A 23,527-nucleotide genomic window follows, 5' to 3' on the forward strand; every position below is an offset into this window, starting at 1 on the left:
GGCACTTGCTTTTGTGACATGTTTTATCATTATTTTGAGAAAAATTAGAGTACTAAATGGATTTTTTTTGTAAAATCTGTAGTGCAAATTAGATTAAACGCGTTTCTGGTGCTCGAAAAACTCTTAGTGAAAAGAGATTATTAAATTTAACAAGAACGTCTATATCTACTGCTTGAATAGTATAGCCTCCAAAACTAATTTAATACCTTATGCATTTGTGCGAAGTGAAAACTTTCTGCCTTTTTCAGAAGTTCATAAACCCGTAAAAATGACTTTATACGCAACAACCCTCGCTTAAAGAGGTATAGTTCTGCATGTGAGAACTTTCCTCCCTATAGGTGATGAAGTTCTCTCAAGGAAGAACCCTGCTATGAATATAGCATTGATTGCTAATAATACTGCGGAATGGCGGATAATCAAAATTTAATTAAACAGGAAAACTATACTCGATATTTGAGTTATGCCTCATGAGTGGTCAAAATGTAGCTACTATAGTTTTTTTACGTCATCGGTTTTGCTCATAAGTCTAGGAAAAGTACTAGAATTTCTACCAAAAAATCTCTCACTCTTAAAGGTGTGAAGCGACACTCTGAAAGGTGCTATGCCGCACCCTTTAAGGAGTTGCACAACACTAATATGAGAGTAAAAATTCACTTTCAGTGCGATATAAGAGTTAAAAAGGTGTTAAACTGCAGCTCTGTTGCACAATTTTATACTTATCTTTAGCACCAATTGCTCAAATAAGTGTTATTAAACCCTTTCAGGGGTGTAAATGTACACCTGTAACGGTGTCAAATTTGGACCCATATAAACTACTTTTAAAGGTGTTAAATCACACTCCAATTTCTTAGAGTGTGATATTTTTCGTTCGTGTATTTTAAAAGGAAGGAAATTATGATAGTTAGGTTAAGCCATTTACCCTCCCTTAAAAATTCCTCTTACCCGTGGACAATAAGAGTTTCACGCTCTCCCTCTTTCAACATTCAAAGAAATCGAGGGAAATTTTGAAAGCAAAAGCAAGTATTTACTGACGTTCTTTTTAGAATGGTCTTAAGGCACGGGGTATTACAATTATTGGGTGTTTTACCGAATTCTTTCTCTTTCAAGCTCTTCTGACCATAAGTTCATGTTAGAAATTTATAAGAAGCGATAAGTGTGCATCGGCATAAGTCTATGTTGTAAACTCATCACTAAAACTACCTGTTCTTCGATTCGCCGGAATATTACAATTACGGCATAAGTAAATTAATACGGGTAATAATTCTATCACCGTTTAGGGTAGGGCATCGAGGGGCTATCCACTCTGATTTTATGCACGGTAATTTATTTAAGCATTGTAAAAGATATCGCTATTCACTCATTAGGGAAAAGTATAGAGGGGTTATCCACTCATTAGGGTAGGGTATAGAGGGGCTATTCACTCCTACGATGTGGCTACTATTACGAGCCCTTGGGTCGCCTTGTTACCTCTCTGAGTGACGATGACGTCACGGAGAGGTATTACATTGAACTTATGTGTGCGTCTGTCTGTGTGGGGGTGTGTCTGTCACCGCGTTCGCAGTTGGCAAATCGGAGAAACGTGTTCGCAGAAAGCAAAATTAGCTTCTACTCCATTATCATCGTTAGGATTAAGGGCATGCGGCGATCGGCTAGGGTTACGAGAAACGTCCAGAAGCAGGGCTTGCACCAAAGGTTCACATAATTGTGTCTCGATTCGGAGAGGTTTATATCGATTTCCCAACTTTGTTCTTTAATGTTTCAGCCAAAAAGAAGCTTTTAGTCAAATACCACAACCCACAAGGAGTGCCATAATTTGTAGCTAGGTATACAATCTTAAAGGGATAGGCGGAAATTTTAGTGTCTTGTAAAACGTGTTTCCTGGTTCGTTCAGAATTTAATGATAGACATGGGTTCCTAAATTTAACTAAAACGTAAAAGACCAACCTTCTAATTGTTGAAATTTCTAACGATCGAACCCGCGTCTTTCTTTCAAGTTCTAGAGAGTAGAATATTAGTTTCTGACTGGGTCCTGACTGACTGACATACTGACTGATAATCTAGGTCCAGCCCAAACCGCTTGCCCTAATAGGCTGAAAATTTGCAGGAACGCTACTCATAAGTAGTAGGCGCGTACTAAGGATTTTTCCAATCCGCCGCCAATTTAATAAATGGCGCCCAGAAATGTAAAAAAAAACTTCTCTATGCAACAAAGTCCGCGCGTTTCAGCCGATTGCACAAATATTTAGTACACTTTAACCTATAGACGGGCTGAATGGTCTTTCGGGTTCGTTTTGATGCCACGTTTTTAAATGGCTGCCAGAAATTTAAAAACCCTTCCTGAAATAATGCCCGCATGAAAAGTACTAATAAATGTCCCGCTGGGGTGACGGGTAACGCCACGTGCCTTCGCTCCTAGGGTGCTACAAAAATATTAGTAATCAGAAAAATCAACCTCTTATTACAGGCGAGCGACGCCGCGGGTAACAGCTAGTTTCAACATAAAAAGAAACAGACTATAAAGACTTAATTTCTGTCAATAACTTTCTTTTATGAAGGACATTCCTAAATGCTACTATCTATTAACTTATTATTGTAAAATTTTATAATACGTAACGTTTATTGAAGGAGAACAACGCGAAATACTTTCATCATTCTACAGTAATGGGACAGTTAAATATGTGAATTTAAATGACTTTGACATTGACCAAGTAACAAGTACAGCCTATATCAGCGGTCCAAGTCAGATATATACCATGATGGACGCTAGCAACATTATCAAATCTAATGAAAGCTCAGGATTGTGAGTATCCAAAGGATTTCGCAAACGTGAAACCACCGCAAAAATATACTAGTATTTGATTCAAATTATATTGAGGAATTATTCTTTCATACGCTTTGACTAAACATAGCAGTCTCGTTTGATGAGAGTTTGTTTAGTTAGTCGTTACCCATTTCTCCAAACGTATGGCGTTCAAATGATTAATTTGAAACAGGGGGGGGGTACGTTTTCAGTACGTAGTGATACTGATTTACTTGGCCGTAAATAGTCTAGTTTCGATGTTCCACGCTTGCGAAATGATATAGTGGAGAGGTAGTCTGATATGATTTAATGATTTAAGGAAAAAATTAATGTTTTTATAGGTTTGTTAGCAAAAATATGATCACTAACGAAGAAGTCGTTCTTTTCGACGATCTGTTTTTGCCAAATGGAGTTCAAATGTCATACGAATATGATAGCCTGCTTATAAACGAGCTCGATAAGTTCCGAGTTTTAAGGTGAGTTCTATCAGGAATGGCTAAAAAGGCTCCCGGTGTTCCCTTGATGGTGGAAACATATGGCGAGGCCTTATTTTTTTTGTTTTGAAAAGTGTAGCTCCTCCCCCATCGTCTGCTTAGCCATCTCCTGAAGGCGGTAAATGTCTAGTCGTTTCAAACTAGGAACCGAGTGGATAGAGGGTGGAGTTTGCGGAAGAATTTTCACTTTTTTGGCAGCCAATGAAAATATTTAAGCGGGAAATAATCGTATTTCGTCAGTCTATGACGTCGCTCACATAAAATAAGCCACGCCAGATGTTTCCAAGATCATTTCACGCCTATTATGATTTGACCTTAGCCATTTCAACTCCCCTCCATTCATTTCTGGTTCTATTTAATTTATTTAATGCACCATTAACAAGATGGCTGCAGGGCGAAATCAAAAACTATTTTGAAGTCACATAAGGTATAATGAACCCGCCTATATAAGGTCAGCCCAATTTGATTCCTTATGTTTTGCCATGCTTTGCAACCCTTTTTTCTTCTATTCGTTGGTGCCAAATGTGCACCGCCGCCAAGAGGAAGGGAAGCTACTTTATTTAAATTGCTCATTGGTTGAACTTAATTAACAACAATGAAATTTAGCAAGCAATGGTCATTTTTTAATATCAGTATTTAACATTAACACATTTCATTTTGAGGAATAACTTATTCAACTTATTCTACAAGTAGGCTTTTAACGACCCTACCTAAATATAGCCAGATGCCGCCCTAGCACTAATTTCCGCGCGCGAAAACCGCGAAACACATTTAAAATAGAAACAAATCAAGGAACACTTATCGCTTCGCGATCGTCCATGGTTCGGTGGCAACGGCAAGGGCTGGTCGATGTGGGCATTAACGCTGTTCTTGAAACAATAGCTACGGCGTGGCCATCGCCTTGGCTATTTTCCTGGTCTGCCGCTTCTAAGACTTCGGGAGGCTAAGTTGGCATCTCCAGGAAGTCGGAAGTCCTCCGCTTAAAAGATGCTGAACGGCTCAACCAGAATCGAATGTCCAAATCGTCAGAAAATAATGCCAGAATGATCTTCTCACCACCTTGCAACTCCTTTCTGTTCACCCTTCTTCCGTTGCCGAACGTGGGCACCAATCATGTTGGTCCAAGTCTCTGACCTGTATTTGCCAACCGCACACAATTCGTCCTCGCTTTCGCGCCAAACCACATAATTGGTTGTGTTTTCGCGTCAAACACTGACGTCAATGTCCAGGGTGTTCAACCCTGGGGTCGCGTAGTCTCTCGACCTTCGGACGGTGCCGGATTACCTAGCTTTGGCAACCTGGCTTGTACCATGCATGGGCGTAAATTCTATACAACATTTCTATCTTGAATTCTATCTTAGAAAATAGTTACCATGGCAGGCTTTCGACCAAACCCAATGCTTGCTAAATTGTTTCATATGTACATATGAAGAAAGAAGGGCAAAGCTATTGACACAAGAGAGATGGGGACGAGCAGAAAAGAGGACCAACCGAAAAGAAAGGGTGAGAACCTTCCTGAGGGCGACAAACTGGCGCCTCTAAACTTTCTCGGACCAATAACCTCTTTACCTTAACCTTGACGACCCCTCTTAACAATCAACTTCCCTTGTCTATATAAAACTACTAGGAATTAAATATTCCTCAAATTCATAAATGTTTCAAAAAACCATAATATTCCAAAAATATCGTTGCAGCTTATTATGAGTAGGGGTCCGGTAGGGGACAATTTCAGGAGTATTGAGGTTTGTCAGCCATATTCAAAAGTTAAGGCCTGAGTAGTATGCAAATTGTTGAAGTGGAAGAACTGACGGATCCCATGTTAAAGTTTTGCTAAAGTGTCCCAAAATAATAAAGAAAACAAAAGGTAACAGGCGGCAAGGTCTTGGAGAAAGTTGGTACAATGTAACCTAGTAAAATGGCTGCTTGGTCTAATTTCACTAAGCCTTGGGACTAATGTTAATTTTTTTGCATCTATTTAGAGTAAAGTTTAATAAAGTAATTAAAAATAGTAAAAATAAACATTTGCGCGTTTGGCAATTGTGAATGTAGATTTTGTTCTTTTGTTTTAGAACTTTTCTGATTAGGGGAATTAATTTAATTTTTAGTTTAATTTTTTAGCTGGGAGAGCTTAATTTGATTTGATTTTATCTTATCTTTTAAACTGACTGAAAAAATTTAGAAGATAAATATTTTATTTTTTGTGCTCTTTGGTGAGCAGCCCTTTTACTTTGGGCTCCGAGAGAATTCTGCCGATTAGCGGGCATACAGGTTACAAGAAAAAAAATAAGGTACACTTTGTGCAACATTTTACAAAACTTTCCACTACACACAGAATAAAAATGCTGTAAAATAAACACTATGGTAATGGCAATAGCGTATGCCATCAAGATGATGTTAATTTAATTGCGCATCCTCCCTGTTTTTAATACCGTCAACAATACTGTTTTTCTAAACAGTGAAACTAACAGTTTTAAGTATTAATTGTTTGTGTATTCAGGGGCGTTTGTAGCTTTTAAAGTAACCGCTTCAGAGGTTGTTTCAAAGACAGTCTTAACCGTTGAATATATTGTAGGGGTCAATGAAAAAACCAGCACTATATGCTGTTTTACTACCAATAAATCACAGTTGCATAAAATGTCTGCTGCTGTAAAACTAACAACAAAATATGTGGTTTTAAACTCACTAAGCACTGTGGATTAAAACGTGGTTTGCTGTGAAAATCAAAACACATCATGCTGTTTCAAACCGCTTATGGTACACTAAAAAATAGGGTTGCTGTAAAAATAACAGCTCTTAGAACAGTTATAAATCCCGGAGATAATTTTGCTGTCAAACTAAAAGCACTCAAACCTTTTTTAAAAACATTAAGCTCTGTTGGTTAAGATACAACTTGTCATTTATATAAGACGACTAGCTGTTTTTAACAGACTGTCCATTTGGGTAAATTAATACTGGTTGCTGTTATACACTCTTAGAAATTCTGTTGTGCTTTAACATCTTTAAAAGCAGTTTCACCTTCCCGAGTGGTTGATTTATCAGCAAATAGCGCTATGTGCTTAGCAAGGTTCAACCTTGAGAGAACTTAAGAGGACATTTCTAACAAGCAAGGGTAGTTCTCGCATCAATGTGAAACCTAGGAGGATATAGGGGTGAAGGAGTCTTCGACTGCCCGATTTCCCATTAAAACGCGCTTACAGATTATCGGCCGTGGTTTCCCTCCGTTCTCTCTCGTTCTGGGAGATTCATAGCCGCGCAACTAGTTCCGCGCACATCGTCATCGGGCGTTGTCTTTTCTTCTGATTTCATTTTTGGTAAAGGCTCAATTTTTTAGTGCTTTAACGGAACATTTATCATTATTTCATTTTTTATTAATTGTAAATTATTTGTTCTTTGATAAAACTGTTGTAGAGGGTACGCTTTTTTACTCTATCCCTAAACCAAACATTTAAGCAAAAAAGTGTTTAAGATGGATTAAAGCCTGTGGGAGAGTAGAGTTAACACCCGATAACATTAAAAAATGTCATTCTTTCCCAAATCTCTTACTTTTTACAACGCATATACATATAGGCGGTGTTGCTTCTAAGGCCTAAGCTAGCATGAAAAACCCGCTCTTGTTTGAATTGGGATTTGCGTGGTCACGTGATGCGCATAACCAAAGTCACTAGGTGCGCGTGAACGAATCTCCCATGGGAGAGGCCGAAACTTGAGCTCTAAGAACGGGCAGTCGAAGACTCCTTCACCCCTATATCCTCCTAGGTGAAACTACATAAAAAGTTGGCCACTTGATCGACTTAAAATCCACTGTGAAACTGCATGGTAAGTTGGTCATTTTCACCGACTTAATAACTTCTGAAAAAGGCATAAAGTTATAAATTAGTATAAATGCATCGGGTATTAAATTGGTTTTCGAGGCCCTAATATCCCAGCAGTAGATACAGACGTATTCGTCAAATTTAATAATCTCTTTTCACGAAGAGTTTTTCGAGCACCAGAAACGCGTTTGGCCTAATCTACTCTATTATATTTAAAAAAGAAAATCCATGGAAGTGCGAGAACTTGGAACAGTTTGACACTAACGACGTTTTTGAAGCGGAAATTTCTCTAACTGTAACTAAAGTCGACGATTTAGAAGTTAGTGTTCGGATTATTTTGAGGGGGCTAACTTTGAAATTTGGGGGCGCTATAGCCCCCATAAAAGGTCTAGCGACGCCACTAAAAGAGTGTCGCATAACGCTTTTAAGAATGTCGCCTAACGCGTTTTGTACATTTTCGGTCAATTTTAGAAATAAGTAGGTTGAAATTATAATGAAGAAGAGAAATTGCAAAGTTAAAAAATTGGTTTTAAAATAAGCAATTCACTGACTTTCCAAAATATTTTTATTTTCATATGGGTCCTTTCATAATAAACACGGACCTTTTCCAAAAGGCTTAGCATGGTTAGGTAAGATCAGGGTTGGCAAAAATCCGGATTTTTCTTGAAAAAGCCACTGGTATGGTTTTTTGCTGGTTTAAACCGGATTTTATTGGTTTTATCCGTCTTTTTTTCAAAAAGAAGAAAACTACTCTCTTGAGCTTAATTCTGGCACACATTGTTTTACATTTAGTGCGAAAGTTGTCTTGCAAGGCCATCTGATTGAGAATCATTTTGAAAGTACATGGTAGTTGATAAAACGCTTTAGACACTTCTCTTTTAGATGAGTAGGGCCCCTAATTTAATCGGCATTTTTCGACCCGACCCGAAAAGGTTTACAATTCCAGGTCGGGTCGGGTTGGAAAAATTATTTGAACTTTTTTGAGGGTCGGGTCCAGTTTTCATATCGTAAAATTAAAATCGGGTAGGGACCGGGTCAGGTTTTTAATTATCTTCAATGGGGCAGGGTCAGTATCGGAATTTTCCTTACGCGTGGTCCGTCCCTAGGTGTCCAACATTTACACGAAATCTTGTACGCTTCTCGCAAAATCGCGGAATCTTTCACTTGAAATTTTTCAATAAATCACGAAATAGGGAAATCAAAGAGCGAATTCCTAAATCTTTGGCGAAATCGTGAAATGAAGAAGAAATCATGAAATCTTTTTAGAAATCGCGAAATCAAAAAGGAAATTTTTGTCAAAACTCGGAAATCAGAGAAGAAATCTTTGGCGGAATCGCAAAATCAAAGAAGAAACCCCGATATCTTTGTCGAAATCTCGAAATTACGAAATCCCTTACGCTTTTATGGGGATGTCGGACCCCTCGGTCCGACGCCACAACTTAGCGTTGCCAAATATACAACTCAGTCTCACAGGTTTCGAGTGGGACGGTGGGAGGAGGGTGCGTCGAACTAACCTAAAAAATATGGTATTAGACCCTTTAGATGCAACTAAGAGGGAAAGACACGTGGGTAAGACTTTGCCTTCAATCTCGCTTTTGGGTGCCTGCGCTGTACACAATTTTTTATTTTTTCGAAAAATCCAACGGATTTTTCAACGTGGTTTAAACCGGTTTAATGCAGGTGGATAAAACCGGACTGGATACCGGCGTGCCAACCCTGGGTAAGATTAGGTTATATTGCTTCAAGGTTTAAATTAAAGCGCTTCAAGGTTTAAAATAAAGCGCTTCAAGGTTTAAAATAAAGCGCTTCAAGGTTTAAAATAAAGCGCTTCAAGGTTTAAAATAAAGTGCTTCAAGGTTTAAAGTAAAGTACTTAATGTTCAAATTATAGTATGCAAAACTTTAATTTACGGTGGATTATACAGTAAAATATACGTTAAATTTATACTTAATAGTGTAACTATCTGTGTTTTTAATTATACACTACTGTATTCTTCACGGCAGAATCCTTTTTTTCCCGGAAAACAGCAACGTTCTATTAATAATAACATATCCTGCACTTCCGTTTGAGAAATGAAAACTAGCTGTTTTTTTCCACAGTCGTTAACATAAAAAAACAATGTTTTGCTGTATATTTAAAATTAAGGTAATGTAATTTCAAAAAACAGCGACTACCTGTATATATTAAGGCTTGTTAGAGGTTTTTCTGGATAACAGCATTAAACAATCAAAAACATGGTGAAAACTATTGTTTTTTTGACATTAGTTTCTCAGTGTGTACCTGCAATAGCATCAATGCAATGGCTATAGGTAGGGAGAAAGGGTTAAAGAAAGAGGGACAGTTTGGGATGTTTTGTTTTTGAAAGAAGTAGGCGGGGTAGTTCGGAGTAAAGGTTGAGAATTTGTGTTAGGGTTTTTTGAACTACACACTGAGAAACTAATGTCAAAAAAACAATAGTTTTCACCATGTTTTTGATTGTTTAATGCTGTTATCCAGAAAAACCTCTAACAAGCCTTAATATATACAGGTAGTCGCTGTTTTTTGAAATTACATTACCTTAATTTTAAATATACAGCAAAACATTGTTTTTTTATGTTAACGACTGTGGAAAAAAACAGCTAGTTTTCATTTCTCAAACGGAAGTGCAGGATATGTTATTATTAATAGAACGTTGCTGTTTTCCGGGAAAAAAAGGATTCTGCCGTGAAGAATACAGTAGTGTATAATTAAAAACACAGATAGTTACACTACACTCTAAGAAATTGGAGTGTGATTTAACACCTTTATAAGTACTTTATATGGGTCCAAATTTGACACCGTTACAGGTGTACATTTACACCCCTGAATGGGTTTAATAACACTTATTTGAGCAATTGGTGGCAAAGATAAGTATAAAATTGTGCAACAGAGGTGCAGTTTAACACCTTTTTAAATCTTATATCGCACTGAAAGTGAATTTTTACTCTCATATTAGTGTTGTGCAACTCCTTCAAGGGTGCGGCATAGCACCTTTCAGAGTGTCGCTTTACACCTTTAAGAGTGGGAGATTATTTGGTAGGATAGTAGTAGAAATTCTAGTACTTTTCCTAGACTTAAGAGCAAAACCGATGACGTAAAAAACACTATACACTCTAAGAAAATGGGGTGTGCTTTAACACCTTTAAAAGTAGTTTATATGGGTCCAAATTTGACACCGTTACAGGTGTTCATTTACACCCCTGAAAGGGTTTAATAACACTTATTTGAGCAATTGGTGGCAAAGATAAGTATAAAATTGTGCAACAGAGGTGCAGTTTAACACCTTTTGAACTCTTATATCGCACTGAAAGTGAATTTTTACTCTCATATTAGTGTTGTGCAACTCCTTAAAGGGTGCGGCAGAGTGTCGCTTCACACCTTTAAGAGTGGGAGATTTTTTGGTAGGATAGTAGTAGAAATTCCAGTACTTTTCCTAGACTTAAGAGCAAAACCGATGACGTTTAACTTTATAGTAGACATTTTGACCACTCATGAGGCATAACTCAAATATCGAGTATGGTTTTCCTGTTTAATTAAATTTTGATTATCCGCCATTCCGCAGTATTATTAGCAATTAATGCTATATTCATAGCAGGGTTCCATCTTGAGAGAACTTCATCACCTGTAGGGAGGAAAGATCTCACATGCAGCAAGCATGCAGAACCATACCTCTTTAAGCGAGGGTTGTTGCATATAAAGTCATTTTTACGGGTTCATAAACTTCTGAAAACGGCAGAAAGTTTTTAATTTGTACAAATGCATTGGGTATTAAATTAGTTTTGGAGGCTATAATATTCAAGCAGTAGATATAGACGTTCTTGATAAATTTAATAATCTCTTTTCACTAATAGTTTTTCGAGCACCAGAAGCGCGTTTAATCTAATTTCCACAACAGATTTTACAAGAAAAAATCCATTTAGTACTCTAATTTTTCTCAAAATAATGATAAAACATGTCACAAACGCAAGTGTTCCACTTTGGCTTCTCAAGCTGGCCCTACTGTGAGGCCAGTACCTAACCTAGTCTCGTTTTCTAAGAGTATCGCTTAACACCTGTAAGTGTGTCGCCTAACACGTTTAGCATAGTTTTACGAAGGTACAACACCGCCAGATTACCAATTTCTTTGTTAATTTTATTTAAAGGATAAAACTGTTTTCTTTCATGAATATCATCTTTAAAAAAGGTTTAACAATCACGTTTTTCAATAATTTTTTACTGTTTGTATTGACTTTAATATTAAAACATTAAAGAAAATGAAAGACCTTATTTAAGAAACCCGCAGTATTATAATTTTTCATGTTCAATTTCGAATGGTGTTTTAATAGTGTTATTTTACACCGAATTTACACTTTAAATTGGCCCCTAAAAAGTCAAGGTAATAAAACTCTCTTTTGGGTGTTTTTACGGTGTTTACACCGTTTTAACACGTTTTTAACACTTCCATTTCTTAGAGTGTAGTAGCTACATTTTGACCACTCATGAGGCATAACTCAAATATCGAGTATAGTTTTCCTGTTTAATTAAATTTTGATTATCCGCCATTCCGCAGTATTATTAGCAATCAATGCTATATTCATAGCAGGGTTCTTCCTTGAGAGAACTTCATCACCTATAGGGAGGAAAGTTCTCACATGCAGAACTATACCTCTTTAAGCGAGGGTTGTTGCGTATAAAGTAATTTTACGGGTTTAAAAACTTCTGAAAAAGGCAGAAAGTTTTCACTTCGTACAAATGCATAGGGTATTAAATTAGTTTTGGAGGCTATAATATTCAAGCAGTAGATATAGACGTTCTTGTTAAATTTAATAATCTCTTTTCACTAAGAGTTTTTCGAGCACCAGAAACGCGTTTAATCTAATTTGCACTACAGATTTTACAAAAAAAATCCATTTAGTACTCTAATTTTTCTCAAAATAATGATAAAACATGTCACAAAAGCAAGTGCCCCACTTTGGCTTCTCAAGCTGGCCCTACTGTGAGGCCAGTATCTAACCTAGTCTCATTTTTTAAGAGAATAGCTTAACACCTGTAAGAGTGTCGCCTAACACGTTTAGCATAGTTTTATGAAGGTACAACACCGCCAGATTACCAATTTCTTTGTTAATTTTAATTAAAGGATAAAACTGTTTTCTTTCATGAATATCATCTTTAAAAAAAGGTTTAACAAGTACGTTTTTCAATAATTTTTTACTGTTTGTATTGACTTTAATATTAAAACATTAATGAAAAATAAAAGACCTTATTTAAGAAACCAGCAGTAATATAATTTTTCATGTTTAATTTCGAACGGTGTTTTAATAGTTTTATTTTACACCGAATTTACACTTTAAATTGGCCTCTAAAAACTCAAGGTAATAAAACTCTCTTTTGGGCGTTTTTACGGTGTTCACACCGTTTTAACACCTTTTTAACACTTCCATTTCTTAGAGTGTATTAAGTATAAATTTAACGTATATTTTACTGTATAATCCACCGTAAATTAAAGTTTTGCATACTATAATTTGAACATTAAGTACTTTACTTTAAACCTTGAAGCACTTTATTTTAAACCTTGAAGCGCTTTATTTTAAACCTTGAAGCGCTTTATTTTAAACCTTGAAGCGCTTTATTTTAAACCTTGAAGCGCTTTAATTTAAACCTTGAAGCAATATAACCTAATCTTACGGTCTTACCTAACCATGCTAAGCCTTTTGGAAAAGGTCCGTGTTTATTATGAAAGGACCCATATGAAAATAAAAATATTTTGGAAAGTCAGTGAATTGCTTATTTTAAAACCAATTTTTTAACTTTGCAATTTCTCTTCTTCATTATAATTTCAACCTACTTATTTCTAAAATTGACCGAAAATGTACAAAACGCGTTAGGCGACATTCTTAAAAGCGTTATGCGACACTCTTTTAGTGGCGTCGCTAGACCTTTTATGGGGGCTATAGCGCCCAAAAAATTTCAAAGTTAGCCCCCTCAAAATAATCCGAACACTAACTTCTAAATCGTCGACTTTAGTTACAGTTAGAGAAATTTCCGCTTCAAAAACGTCGTTAGTGTCAAACTGTTCCAAGTTCTCGCACTTCCATGGATTTTCTTTTTTAAATATAATAGAGTAGATTAGGCCAAACGCGTTTCTGGTGCTCGAAAAACTCTTCGTGAAAAGAGATTATTAAATTTGACGAATACGTCTGTATCTACTGCTGGAATATTAGGGCCTCGAAAACCAATTTAATACCCGATGCATTTATACTAATTTATAACTTTATGCCTTTTTCAGAAGTTATTAAGTCGGTGAAAATGACCAACTTACCATGCAGTTTCACAGTGGATTTTAAGTCGATCAAGTGGCCAACTTTTTATGTAGTTTCACATTGATGCGAGAACTACCCTTGCTTGTTAGAAATGTCCTCTTAAGTTCTCTCAAGGTTGAACCTTGCTAAGCACATAGCGCTATTTGCTGATAAATCAACCACTCGGGAAGGTGAAACTGCTTTTAAAGATGTTAAAGCACAACAGAATTTCTAAGAGTGTATAACAGCAACCAGTATTAATTTACCCAAATGGACAGTCTGTTAAAAACAGCTAGTCGTCTTATATAAATGACAAGTTGTATCTTAACCAACAGAGCTTAATGTTTTTAAAAAAGGTTTGAGTGCTTTTAGTTTGACAGCAAAATTATCTCCGGGATTTATAACTGTTCTAAGAGCTGTTATTTTTACAGCAACCCTATTTTTTAGTGTACCATAAGCGGTTTGAAACAGCATGATGTGTTTTGATTTTCACAGCAAACCACGTTTTAATCCACAGTGCTTAGTGAGTTTAAAACCACATATTTTGTTGTTAGTTTTACAGCAGCAGACATTTTATGTAACTGTGATTTATTGGTAGTAAAACAGCATATAGTGCTGGTTTTTTCATTGACCCCTACAATATATTCAACGGTTAAGACTGTCTTTGAAACAACCTCTGAAGCGGTTACTTTAAAAGCTACAAACGCCCCTGAATACACAAACAATTAATACTTAAAGCTGTTAGTTCCACTGTTTAGAAAAACAGTATTGTTGACGGTATTAAAAACAGGGAGGATGCGCAATTAAATTAACATCATCTTGATGGCATACGCTATTGCCATTACCATAGTGTTTATTTTACAGCATTTTTATTCTGTGTGTGGCAACTAAGACGTTGCAAGCAGAAAATAACCTCTCAGTTTCTGGTCCTTCTAGATTGATTGTTCATGAACTGACGGAAATACTAGTGTCCAAGATTAGAATGAGTAAACTTTCCTTTGGAAATCTCTTTACACTGTGTAAAAACTAGAAACATACTCTTTATATTCGTCGATATTCTAAAATTGTTTCATTCAACGATGTTATTGAAGCAAATAGTAATGATTATTTATTTTTGTCTAGGTATTATATACGAGGGCCAAATAAAGGAAAATTAAGTGTTTTTGCGTATGTTCCGGGTCAACCTGACAACATAAGGCTTAGTTCATCGGGTGGATACTGGGTGGCACTAATCTTGTCTGGAAATAATACTGTCTATGTAAGAACATGTTAATTGTTATGATTTCATATTTTAAGGTATTTAACATGTTTAGCAAAGAGATTTGGTTTCCTTATTAAACTACCTCAAAACTCTTTAATTTCGAATGATTTTAAGTAGGGGTGAGCGAATACCACTTTTTGGGTATCGAACCGGTTATCGAATACCCAAAAATTTTCCTTATCAAATACCGAATCGAATAGTTTATTCCGAATCGAATACCGAATAGTTGGGCCTTAGTTATTTTTTTCCTTCCCGATTAATCACGAATAGTTAAGCCTAGTAACCGCGAATATTTAACCCTAATATTCGCGAATACTAGGCCAACTATTCGCGGTTAATCGGGTAGTAACCCAAATATTCGCCAATAGTCAATACAAAGCAAGGAGAAGAACATTTAGAAGCTCCTAAATTTCAAAATACCTTTCCTCATTGGTGGTCAAGTATTTCTTAAAATTTTCCTATGCACTTGCTGGTAGTTTTTGATGGGAGACAAAAAAATTGGGATGATATTTTTTAAATAATGTGGCTCGCTCTAGTGCCAAGGACCTAAATTTATGGTAGTCGAACTTTAACCGAACAGTCAATTCGGTATTCGATATTCGAATCGAATAGTGAAAATGGGCTTATCGAATACCGAATCGATATTAGATCGAGTTATTCGATTGAAACGGTTAACCGCACACCTCTAATTTTAAGCCCATCTTTAAAGTAAAATTTCCTTTTTGGAAGAATTTCGTTGTAGCAATGTTTACAATCTTATTTCAAAAACCAGTTTAAATATTAGCTGGTCAAATGCGCCTCAAACAAATTCAAATTTCTGTATATGGTATAACGCATAGTAGCTTTTCGCTGATAGTCTAGTGTTTTTGAGTTCCCCGCTAATGAACTAATTACGTAATATTTCATATCCCGTAATATTAAATAACCGTTAATGAGAATTTTATAAAATTTTTAGTACGTAGACTTGATAAATCGAATAGCTTTTCTCAAAATATCTGTTTACTAGCACTTGAAAAGTATCAAAACTTCTGGTACCATTAAAATAGTTGGTCAACTTCAAATTATCAAAATACCCTTAACTATTCGAGGAGGGCCAGTATAGCTTATACAATCCAGCAATAGCTTTACAACCAATTATCTAATTAGATATGGTTATTTTATTTCAGTCGACTGTTGGACAATGCGTGGCGATTGAACTGGACAAAAACGGAAATATTCGAAAACAGATAGCAATATCGGAAGGACTTAATTGTTTCATTTCGGAAGCTAGTGAACACTTTGGAAGTTTATGGATTGGATCGGATAGAAATTCATATCTACTTAAAATAGATCGATATTAAACGAGAAAATACGATGGAAAATTTATAGAACAAAGTAAAAGCGTAAAAAAATATTGATCTTGCATTACATTAATGTTAGGAGTTTCTAACATTCTTTGCATAATAAGAAGCTTTTCTCATCCATTGTCTGACTTATGCAAGCAATTATTAAATCATTTTAGAAGATCGGTGTTACTATAGACCTTGTTAGTTCAAATCTTAATAACAAACAGAATATTCGTGTTATTTTATAGATTTTAAAATATATTTTCTACAATGTTTTAATTAAAACTTACACACTGTTTATTACTAAAGAATAAAGGTGGATATACTCAAGTTCATGATTATTGCATAACTAAATTTATAATCATGAGAGTAGGTTGTCTTTCGGATTTAAATTTATTATTTCTTAAAGAACGTGTTGTAAATGCGCATTCCCGAATTGCAGTAACACAGAAATGGATATTTATTTATTTCATTTCCCAAAACAATCCTGATATTAGAAAACAACAGTTTAAATTTATCAGTAGACCGAGCAATGATACCTAAAATGGAAAATACCGACAATTGCGTTTTTTCTAGGTAATGCATTTCTAATTTTGTTAATTTTAATAAGCACTGCTTTTTCATGGAATTTTAAAATTTTTCCGTTTATTTACAATTACAAATTATTCCGGAAGCTTTCGGACCCCGGCTATTACTCAGCCAAGTTTTAAATCTAAACTCGGTAAGATTAGATTTAAAACTTGGCTAAGGAAGGACCACGGTTCGAAAGCTCTCATATTAATAATTTTTAATTGTAAATAAACGTTAAAATTTAAAAAGTTCCTTGAAGTAGCAGTCCTTAATAAAACCAGGGATAGATAGACTTTTTTAAGACGGAATGGGTAACAGGGTTATTCGGGTGCGCGTCCAAGTCCACGACCCCCTTACCCGTGACAGAGGGATATAAAAGAAGAGGCGGGTCTTATTTTCGTTATGGCGTTGTATGTATATCCGGGTCAAATAAACGTCGTCTGCCCCTTCGTCTGCCAAGTTGGAATGGGCTTGGATTGTAATTTTTGAAATAACATTGTTTAAAAATGGATGTTACGCAAGACATAGGGCTTGCAACTGAAAGAAAAACGGGGAAGAGCCAAGAAAATTAAAAGTGAGTTAGAATTGAGTAAAAGTCTTCATAGATATTACAGAACGAACAGGTTTTAACCAAACACTAAGCTCACAAAACTCCTGCCCATTCACTAAGCCTTGGTTAACTTCATCAAATTCGTTTACAAAATCATGAGGATAGTAGACATGGTTGGCTTAAGAAAGAATTAGTGAACACTTTGCACCCTTACAGATGTACTCCAAATCCAAAACACCGGCACCAAATTCACTAACTACTTCTTAATTGCTATTAAAAACAATTCCCGAATAATTACCGGACCCTCGCATTTAGACGGCTCCATTTTGAGCCCCTGTGAAGACGCTTATCTGTACAACCATAGCCCACTCGATCCGCGCTCCCGCTATAGCGCGAGCAGCTTGCGTCGTGACGCGCGTGATCGAGTGGGCTATGGTACACCGCAAGAGGGGTCGTAGTCATAGCGACAGAGGTAAACAGGAATTACGTATTTTTGGCCCTCCCCGTCAGCAACGTCACCAATACGTAGTTTTTGTGAGCCAATAAGATAATTTAATTTTTTGGTTACGTGTTGAAGGAAGGGGCTATATCAGGGATAAGGGAGTCAGATGGATTGGAAATGATGATGGGCGACCTGCGGCACCATATCTCTCCCAGTGTACCTCGCGCACGCCCCTACCTTTCCGTAGGCGATTGCTAAGTGCTGCCGCGTAGCGCCATTTTATTTGAATGAGAACTAGCTTCTATTTTTGAAATAGAGGGAGCGTCCTTTACAATTTCGTCCGGCACGACCCTACCTAACCGCTGGGGATGATGGGAGGACTATGGTGCCGTAGGTGGGGGTACAAAGGCAACGCTTAAGGTATGGGGGTTTCCACTCCATTACTCTCTCCTTCAAGGCTATATACTCGTCTATGAGTCGGACTGAAGTAAAGGCCAAACATTGTTTATTCCGTCTTAAAAAAGTCTATCTATCCCTCATAAAACTAACAAAATTAGAAATAATAAAACACCATGGATCCAAAATTTAATATCTACGATAGGTAATGAATTGTTTGGTCAATGAAAGAATAATAGTTTTGTAATAGCTACTTTGTTTGAAGGATCATTGTTCTCTGAATTGCTGCGGTTAATTCTGGGATGAAGAGACAGAGAGGTCTTTATAAATTGCGGCGCTTTGGTCTAAAATTTGTTAATACGAAGTTCAAACCAAAGCAAAACAAGATTATTATACATTTTGTGTGTTTCATAATTTTGATTATTTTCATTTTTGGCCACCTCAATTGACGTCAAATGACGCACTTTACAAAGACGTCTCTGCTAATCCTGGAATTAACCTCAACAAATAACAAAACATGCCTGATAGCAAACAAGCCAGGGATGTTATTAAATTCACAATTACAATATCATTTACGGTGTTCATTCTTTTATTCCTCTCAGACATTGATATTGTAAAAACTTCATTTGCAGTTGGTTTAGGTGCTCCATCTTTGATGTAAATGATCCTTCAAAGAAAGCATCTATTTGGAAACAATTATTCTTTCATTGATGAAACAAGACATCATCTTGCAAAGGTGCAAGTGCCAGTGTTTTCCATTTAAGGCATCATCGCTGGGTCTACCGACAATTTTAAACCATTGTTTCCTAACGAGAGCATTATTTGCGAAAAAAATAAATATCGTTTTATCTGTTTCTACAACTCGGGAATGCGCATTTACAACTCATAGTTATTTTATTAATAATAAATTTAAATCCGAAAGATTACCTACTCCCATGATTGTAAAATTAATGCTAAACTCATGCACTTGAAAATTTTCACCTTCATTCTTTAGTAATAAACAATGTGTAATTTGTGTTTAAAATAGGCGGGAAAATGTTTTAATATCTATATTATAACACGAATATTCACTTTGTTATTGAGATTTGATCTAACAGTAACTATGGCAACACCAATGTTCTAAATCGTCGCTTTAGCGCCAAAGGGAAGATTTTCCCGCCATCTACGTTTTGCTGTTGAAGTAAAACATTCAGCTCTCACTTTAACTATATTTCACTCTGGCCAGCGATACAACACGGTTCTCGTCGGGAGTGTGGCGCACTTCTGTAGACCAGGCTACTGGGCGACAAATTAGAGGAAATTACGGACTTGTCGGCGATGCTCCCCTACAGTTATCGACTACCCCTTGTCCGCAGACGGTGACCAACCCAAATTCCATCATCTGTCACCGCCTGTACAAATCTCAACTCCTTGCCTATTTAATCACATACGATCTAGCTCTTCGCTCGCGGCTCCTCAGTAGTGCTCCGCGTTGGGTCCCCCGCTCTAAAATTCTTCCTGGTGCACAAAGCCTATACGCTTTAGTGGGCAGTTGGGAAAAAAATAAATGTATTTTGCCAACTTTTATGTTTTTTGTTTTAACGAATGGTACATAAATTAGTTTTAATTCCTTTCCATGTATTTTATGAGACGAATAAGGTCCTCAACAAGTTAAAAAAATAACACTGTTTTAGAAATCTAATAATTGTCAATTTTTTATTAACTTTAGTTCCGAAAATTATATTTTCTTCTGGTAACATCAGTAAATATTAACTAAACAAACCCTTATTTCAATTTATTAATTTACCGCGGTTGAAAAGAATAATTAAGGTTATAGTTACAAAATTTTACAGCGCACGCCCTGACTCCTTTGCCAGAGTTCGTCAAACAGAGTTGCAGAGGTGTAGTGAACGTCACTCAAGCGAGTTGTGGGAGAGAGAAAAAATTCCCATGCTAGTGTGAGCACTCCATGTGTGTCTTCCACCGTCGCGCTCTTAAACACGAAAGACGAAAGATCCCGTATAAATCTATAAATTTTGCACGCCATCTATGGTGCCCGCGCAAAATTAAAAATAGCACAATCTTGAAATTCACTTAATAGCTGGACAGAAATAAAATATTAAAACTTATAACTACGAGTTACAACTTACAAAAACGAAACTGACCCTTGGCTACCGGACGCCTACCGCGTTGTTTGAATTATAGTCTGTCAAACGAAAGAAGAGCCCTGAGAAATTTGTCCAAATTGGTGTCGCCACCATCGACCCCATAGTAATTTATCAACTTGTTTTGTTTTGTCAATAGTCGTCTGTAATATAGTCTGCTATAAACAGATAGGCTTAATCGCAATAGAGCCAATACATTTTGCAATATATATTTAATATGTTTCATGGTTTTTTACGATCATTGAGCATCAAAGAATAAAAAAAAAAAAAAATTAACGACAAGACACCAGTTTTATCTTTATTGAACTAGCATTGCAATATACAGGGTGTTTGTGAAAAGTCCATCAATAATGAAAGGGCGTATTTATTGGGCCATTTTGAGTCGAAAATGTTCTATGACATTTTGCCGTCCGAGCCACGGTTTTCGAGTTATGATTTGAATTATTTTAGGGATGACCCCTTCATTAAATTAGCGCTGTCTTTCAATTTCTTAATTAAATTTAAGGGGTCATCCGTAAATTACTCCAATCATAACTTGAAAACAGTGGCCCGAACGGAAAAATGTCATAGAACATTTTCGACTCAAAATGGCCCAATAAATACGCCCTTTCATTATTGATGGACCTTTCACAAACACCCTGTATTTTAATGACATTAGTTAAAGTACTTGTCCATAAGTCTAAGTAGTTCAGCATCAAAGCGTCTTCAGTCCACGTCTTCATCAGAGTCTTCGCTGTCTTCTTGCATATTAATTATAAGAGGTTCAATTGTGGTTTCGATGATGGGATCTTTTTCCCAATACTCATGCATTATATTCTCGACGTGCTCTTGCCTTACGCCAATTCTCTGGTGTCACACGTTCAATGGCCCTCAATGTTGCATCTTTGACCGTCGAGAGTTTGAAACCAGAATTCTGCTTCGCAACGTCGTTCATCACTTGTGCCCATATTAGTTCAATCGGGTTAAAATGGCAATGGTACGGTGGAATCCTCACTACCGTGTGACCTCTACTTTTATCAATCTCTTCAATTTCGTACTTCAGGGTTCTGGACTTGTGACGCTTTACTATTTCTTAAAGTTCCGCTTTGAGTAGGGTTTTATCATAGGGAATATCGTAGTCATCCAGCCATTTCTGCATGTCGCCTTTACGGGTTGCTGTGGTAGGTGCTTTGTCCACAATAACTGAATGATATGACGCGTTGTCCATGAAGATGGTTGCATTGTCTATGTTGGGAAGAAGTTACTCGATAAACCACTCTTTGAAACATTTAGCGTTCATGTCTTCATGGTAGTCGGCAAGCCCCGATTTTTGTCTACAAAACCTTTCGAGGAACCCGCGTGAAGTGCAATAAGTCTCTTTCCTTTACCAGAAGGGACCTTTGGACCAGATACTGCTTCGGACTGCCAACATTTCGATACCGTATGGTTTTCGTTCAGCCACGTCTCGTCTATGAAAATAACATTGTCCTTCAAATCAATATGTCTTACTATTTTAAGAAATTGACGACGGCTAGCCACGACAATGGTTCTCTCCATAAGATGCTGGCAACTATCGACCTTTTTATATTCGAAGCCAAGTTGACGTTTAAGTACTTGTCGTAATGACTCACGGCTACCGCTGAAAATCGGTTCTTTTGTAACTTCGTCCACGTGTCTTAAGGCTTCTAGTAATGTATCTAGCGTCGGGAGCTCTTTTTCCATGTAGAATTGGTGTAGTCTGCGTTTAATAGCTTCAAGCTGAAAGCTGTCTAGCTCAGTCACAGGTGATTGGCGGCTTCTAGATTTTCCGGGGCTCTGGGCAACCTCGGCGTATGCGTGTCCTTTCTCTTCCGCGTCTTTAACCTCTTTCCGAATCCTTTTAATTGAGGTTACACTTACTCCAGTTGCTTCTGCAGTGCGAGCTACTACTTGCTCAACAGGATGAAGAACACGATTTTCGTTGCGCTCTCTTTCAAAATAACGTCCTACATTAGAGACAATAATTCGACCTTGACTACGGATAGTTGAGCCTTTACACATTTTCGACATGTTGAAGTAACTAGTAGCAGTAACCTTTCATATATTAATGCTAAACAATCATGTTTCTAATTGAATATATGCTTTGGTCCCATTGAACCGAATTCCCATTCGACAGAAGGGGGGTTTTTTTGGGGTCCCATTCGACCGAACGTAGCCAAAGGTGCGATTTTATTATAGTCCCATTGGACCGAAATTCTATTGAACTGGAAGAAGACATACTGTGTGGTTTTGCATTAAATATATTTTTAATTTCACAACGTATTATTGTTAAAATAAATGTGAGTTGAAAATGTATTACTGCACTTATTTTAACTAAGTTTTAATTACGGCGAACCTCACCTACCCTAGCCTAACCTAACCTAACCTAACCAAACGTAACCTAACCTAACCCAACCCAACCTTCTTTGGAGATAAAAAGATTATTTATATGAGTATTAAAAGCCCGCCTCTTACCGCGAACAATTTATTAGCAATAATAGAAATATTTTGGAAAAGATATCAGATAATTAATTGGAGAATATTTTGGAAAAGGTAGCAGCTAATTAATAGGAGAATATTTTAGAAAAGGTGGTAGCTAATTAAAAGGAGAATATTTTGGAAAATGTGGCAGCTAATTAGTAGGAGAATGTTTTGGAAAAGGTTGCAGCTAATTAATAGGATAATATTTTGGAAAAGGTGGCAGCTAATTAATAGGAGAATTTTTTGGAAAAGGTGGTAGCTAATTAAAAGGAGAATATTTTGGAAAAGGTGGTAGCTAGTTAAAAGGAGAATATTTTGGAAAATGTAGTAGCTAATTAGTAGGAGAATGTTTTGGAAAAGGTTGCAGCTAATTAATAGGAGAATATTTTGAAAAAGGTGGCAGCTAATTAATAGGAAAATCTTTTGGAAAAGATGGCAGCTAATTAATAGGAGAATGTTTTGGAAAAGGTGGTAGCTATTTAAAGGGAGAATATTTTGGAAAAGGTGGTAGCTAATTAAAAGGAGCATATTTTGGAAAAGGTGTCAACGAATTATTGGAACCAAACCAAACCTAACCTAACCTAACGTAACCTAACGTAACGTAACGTAACCTTACGTAACCTAACGTAACGTAACCTAACCTAACCTAACCTATCCTATCCTAACCTAACCTAACCTAACCTAACCTAACGTAACCTAACGTAACCTAACCTAACCTAACGTAACCTAACCTAACGAAACCTAACCTAACCTAACCTAACCCACCCGAAACCAAAATATTAAAATTTTAATTTAAAATTTAAAGACATTGATGGAACTACCATTAAGACTGTACTTCATTTTAAGCACAATTTGTTTATTAATTCTATATATCTCTTGCCTTGAAAGGAATGAATGTGAGGTGTTTTAATTAGTATCACGAAACATTTACTTTTAATATCATTAACATACCTTTCGGA

This window comes from Phalangium opilio, unplaced genomic scaffold (genome assembly GCF_054372755.1).
Source record: "Phalangium opilio isolate 3A_F unplaced genomic scaffold, DU_Popi_V2 ptg000042l_1, whole genome shotgun sequence".
NCBI lineage: Eukaryota > Metazoa > Arthropoda > Arachnida > Opiliones > Phalangiidae > Phalangium > Phalangium opilio.